Consider the following 5,763-nt stretch of genomic DNA (forward strand, 5'->3'; position numbering starts at 1 on the left):
AATTGAACCAGAGCACAATGTTGCTGGGGAAAAAATACTTCTGGAGTCTGACTAGAACATCTTACTTCGCCCTCTACCATTCCTCATTAAATCATCATTTATTCTTTTATTTTTATTGAGTACACTATATATTTAAATTTTTATTATAATCATCAGCTCATGTTAATTGTAGAAAATAACAGGTTTTTGGGTGACATTTTCATACATGCATACAATAAACTTGAATACTACTCTGCTTTCTCTGTAGAGTCTACTTGGTCTCACCCAGGCAGTATCAGTTGACCTGCTGATCGCTCCAAAGTTACAACACTAATCACATTGTTTTGTTGATATCTATTTGTGTATTTCTATGTTCCTCTAAACTGGTGATCATCCTGAGGGCAAAAAGTGACATTTCGTCCTTCCATTTGTAAGGCAGTAAATATTATCATATGTTTAGTGCCCGGTAATATGTGTCAAGTTCATAGTGATTCATTTCGATTTTATAATCCCAGTCACAAAATGAGGTAGGTAGGTTTGGTTTTCTTCATCTTATAGGTGGGGAAACTGATGCCTGGAATAAACAACGAGCAGATCTGAATAAAAATACTGTGATTTTATCTTCTTTCCACCAGAGGATTCGAACCAGTTCTGAATATGTGTCTTATTACCTGGTATTATTTATATTATTTTTAGAAGCAATTTTCTATACTTACTTTTATTTGAATTTATTGGAATTTCTTGATGACTTTGAGTTCTCATTTTTCTTTTCCTTTTTATTTCCTTTTCTCAGGAGAGATTCTATCTTTGGTAAACTATTGCTCTATCAAGTTGGGACCCAGAGACTGAAATAGGGAGAAATGAAGTCTTTATTTTCACTTATCTCTAACCAAGATTTGGCATTTCTTTTGATTACAAATATAAACAACTAAACCACAGGGTTAGTAGAACCTGTGACTTGTTACCAGTATAAATAATTAGAATATCATTTAATATCACTACTCTTGAAATTATGTTTGAATATTATTTACTCTAATCAGTACTTTGAAATTATTGTAATTAATAGGTCAACCGCTAGACCTTCTGTTTAATGGCATTGCTAAATGATGGGAACACGTTCTGAGAAGTACACTATTTCACTGTTGTGTGAACATCACAGAGTGTACTTACACAAACGAAGGTGGCTATAATATTACTAGGTGGTAAAATCTTATGAGACCACCATAATGCATAAGGCTCAGCTCATCCTTAACTAAAACATATTGTGCATCATGATAGTAGTAATAAAGAGCCTACATTTTATTCTATTACAAGTTTAATTGTTCAATATTTTGATACCTTTCTTTCACCATAATGCTTTTCTTTTTAATTCTAAGTATTTAAACGATTATTCTGAGAAGGCAGACAGATTTCACCACTGTCAAAAATGACTACTACAAAGGAAAACCAGTTGCACAAAATATTTCTTTTCAAAAGCTTGATTGACACCTGGACATGCCACGATTTTATTCATGCTTTCTGGTGAGTGGATGAAACTGAGTTAAGTGCACTGAAGGCTGTGAGGTACCAGTGAGGTCCCATCCCAGGGCAATGTGCGTTGTGTCCCACAATAGGACAATAGCTCTCAGATGACTCCTTGCAAGGGTGGTTGATAGCTGGAAAGAGCATTCTGACCCAAGATTCCTTTCCTGGGGCAGCTTGGACCCTATGATTTACTACCAAAGGGATAATAGAATAGCCTGACCCCTCCCTTCCCAAGTGGATGACAAGTCCAGGGTTTAGTTGAAGCATTGTTTGATCTACTTATACTAAAGTACTAATAGTTTAGGAATACTAATTTTACCTTTGTCAGACTCTTAGGTGTCCTGCACTTGGGGACATATAATTTGGGGTTTGCTATTGAGGATTGCACCAGTGATTTTATGCCTTATAAGAGGTGATATCCTGAATATGTTTATGGAGCATCTCACATTCCCAGAAGGCTTTGTGTTAGCTTAAGTTACTCTGAAGTAGAGGGATGGATCATGGAAGGAAATGGATTATTGGTTTGGTGGGAATAATATTCCTTTCTGAATTAAAAAATGAGCATACTGAGTTATTGAAGAGCCAGCATGTACATTCAACAGAATATACATAGTCTACTTTATCTGAAACCAGCTTTAAAAAAAAAGTTGTGGAATCATATGACTGATATGCTGTCTTCAAACTTTTTCCTATCACAAAGCTAAAAAAATTGATCATAATAACAACTTCTACTTTTTTTATTGTCTCTGTAGACACTCCTATTGGAAGTTTTTCACCAAAAGTATCTTTTCAAAATTTATGTCAACATCTACCAAAGTAAAAACAAAAGATAATGAAAAAAAAAAAAAAGCTAGTTTCAATAACATAGTTCAATCTGAATTGCTTTTTTTGCCCTTGTCAATGACAAGGAATAAAACAAACATTTAAAATTCCCAGGTAATTAAAGCCGTCATATTAGAAGAAGGTTGTACTTCCCATTGCTTCCAGGCTCAAAATTCAACCATCAGATTATCGCTTCTCAGTAAGATGAATGACAGAAGGAATTCAATGAAATTCAATATCAGTCAAATTCTCTGAGACTTAGAAATATGGGTGCACTGAATGAAGGATGAGAAAGAATACATTGGAGCTAAGCCAGTTGTGGTAAAAGCACCAGTTTACTGCAGAGGGGAGGGATAACAAACACAGAGAGAAATTACATGAACAAGTTTGGCACAGAAAAGCCTGTACATCAGAAAGGCAGCCTGAAATTAGTTGATCCAAAGGCTGCACAGCAAACCTGTGTTTGAAAATTGCTCCGTGTTTCTCAACTTACAAGTGGAGAGCTGAGGCATGGAGCTATTTTGAGGGGGCCATGTTTCAGCTTATTTGCTGTGGGAACCTGAGAGGTCATAGCAAATATTGCCATTCTGTCCTGACAAGTGCAGGAACACAAAGTGGCCAGCTTGAACCTTTAGACAATATTTTAAAAAGTTGTAACTTTGACCAGAATATACAAGAACTCTGGTGCCACATGAAAAGACAAAATTTAAGACTCACTGGAATTGAGGAGGGTTATGAGATGCAGGCTGATGATATAGATAACCACCAAGAGAAATAACAAAAGGAAATTTCCTGAACCTTGAGTATGAGATGAACATCCAGATACAAGAGGAATTCAGAACACCAAATAGACAAGATTCAAAAAGAACTTCTTCAGGACACATAATTAAAATGACTAACATGGACAGAAAGGATAGAGTTTTAAAAACTTCAAGAGAAAAATATCAGGCCACATTTAGAGGCAAGCCAACTAGAATTACTTCTGATTTTGGAGTACAAACTCAAATTCAGGAGAGCTTGGGATGATGTGGTCCAATCCTTGAAAGAAAATTCCTCTTAAATAAGATTGCTATATACAGCAAAGTAGTCCTTCAAAATTGAAGAAGAAATAAAAACCTTCAAAGATAAACATAAACTGAAATAATTCATTACTATTAAGCCAACACAACATAAAATATACTTTATAGAAAAAAATAGAAAATAAACCCCAGAGTGCACAAATGGACAAGAGTATTTAAGCAAATGAGAAACAGGACAAAGTTAAACATTAGAAATAAATCTAAATGGCAGGAATTAATAAACATCTCTGTAATAACACTAAAATTAATCATCTCAACTTTATAATTAAAGTACATAGTCTGGCAGAATGAATGGAAAAACAAGCCCCAAGTATAAATTTCTTGCAAGAAACTCACCTTATAGGAAAAGACAATCACGGGCTGAAAGAGAAAGAATGAAAATTGATATACATTCAAATGGACTTCCAAAACAAGCAGGAGTAGCTACTCTCATATTCAGCAATGCAAACTTCAAGCCAAAATTAATTAGAAGAGACAAAGAAGGTTACCTTAATTGGTAAAGGAAGCATTTCAACAAAAAGATGTAATGATAGTAAATATTCATGCCCCAATCATTAGTACACCTAAATACATAAGACAGGCAGTACTCAAACACTCAGATAGACCCCAGTATAACAATACTACATGATTTCAAGACCCCTCTCTAAGCAACTGAAGGTCATTCAGACATCAAACTCAGTAAGGACTCTTTAGACCTAAAAGTATTGTAAATCAAGTGGGCTCAACAGACATCTATAGAATATTTCATCCAAGAACAGCTGAATTCATTTTCTTCTCAGTTGCTTTTAGAATCATCTCCAAAGTAGATCATATTTTAGGCCACAAAGTAACTCTAAGTGAGTTTTTTGAAAAGTGATTTAATTCCTTACATCCTACCTAACCATAATGGAATGAAATTAGAAATTAGAAATTAATCCCCCCAACCCCAACAAACTACAGAAATTCTATAAACATATGGAGATTAAATAATACACTTTTGAATAATTAATGAATGATAGAATAAATCAGGGGAGAAATTTAAAAATTATTAGAATCAAATAAAAATAGTGACATGACATACCAAAACCCCTGGGATACTCTGAAGGTGGTTTTCAGAGGAAAGTTTATAGCTATGAGTGATGACATAAGAAATAAGAACAGAAACACCCCAAATTTAAAAACCTAACAATTCATCTCAAGGCCCTTGGGAAACAAAAAGAAACCCATTTCAAAAGCAGTAGAATGAAGGAAATAATAAAGATCAGAGCCAAAAATAAATGAATTAGAGAATAAAAAAAAAAAGCCAATCAATGAGGAAAATTAGATGATTCTTAAAAAAGATAAATAAGATTCATAAACCCCTAGCCAAATGAACTGATTGAGAAATAGAAGACCCAAATTAAAATTAAAGATGAAAAAGGAGAATTTACCACAGATGTCACAGAAATCCAGAGTATCATTAGGACTATTTTGAAAACTTATACACCAATAAATTGAAAAACTTAAACAAATACATTTCTATACCCATATGACCAACCAAAATTTGATCAAGAGAACATAGAAAACCTAAACAGATGAGTAACTAGCAATGAGATAGCAGTCGTAAAAACAAGTCCTCCAACTAAGAAAAGTTCAGGTCTAGATAGATTCTCAGCTAAAATCCATCAGATCTTTAAAGAAGAAGTAATGCCAATGCACCACAAATTGTTCCATGAAATAGAATGGGATTGAACACTTCCAAATTCATCGTATGAAGCCAGTATCATCCTCATACCAAGACCATGTAAGGACACATTAAGGAGAGAAAACTACAGACCAGATATCCCTGATGAACTTAGATGAAAACATTCATTTTTTTATGTTTTCATAATTTATACTGCTTAAAATTATGATTTGCATGCCAAGATGCAAACTTTACACAATATTTTCTTCAGATAAACTTCATAATGCTACTTAAGAGCACATGCTTTGTAGAATAAAACCATGGTCTCATTTGCATTCAGGTGCAGAAAGCCAACCATGAAAGCATAGACTATCCTTTATTCTTGCAGTTATTTTTTTTAAAAATCATAGAATATTAAAGATGTAGTAAGGATCAGAACCTCATTTACTTTTTTTTTTTAACAGAATAGGAAGAAAATACTTCAGATGATTGAGCTGCTCACTAAACTATTATTCACTTATCTTAAAGACAGAAATGTGTAAACCCAACTTTGCTAAAACTAAATTGAGAAAATGCATCCATTTGCTCCAGTGGGATACACTGGAAATCAGGTACCCTTGGGTGAAGCCTGTGAGTCTCAGCACTTGTCAGACAATATACCTATCAGAGTGCAGTGAGAACTTAACACCAGAGGAACCAAGAGGGTCCTGGGCCTCT

This window comes from Sciurus carolinensis, chromosome 5 (assembly GCF_902686445.1).
Source record: "Sciurus carolinensis chromosome 5, mSciCar1.2, whole genome shotgun sequence".
Lineage (NCBI taxonomy): Eukaryota > Metazoa > Chordata > Mammalia > Rodentia > Sciuridae > Sciurus > Sciurus carolinensis.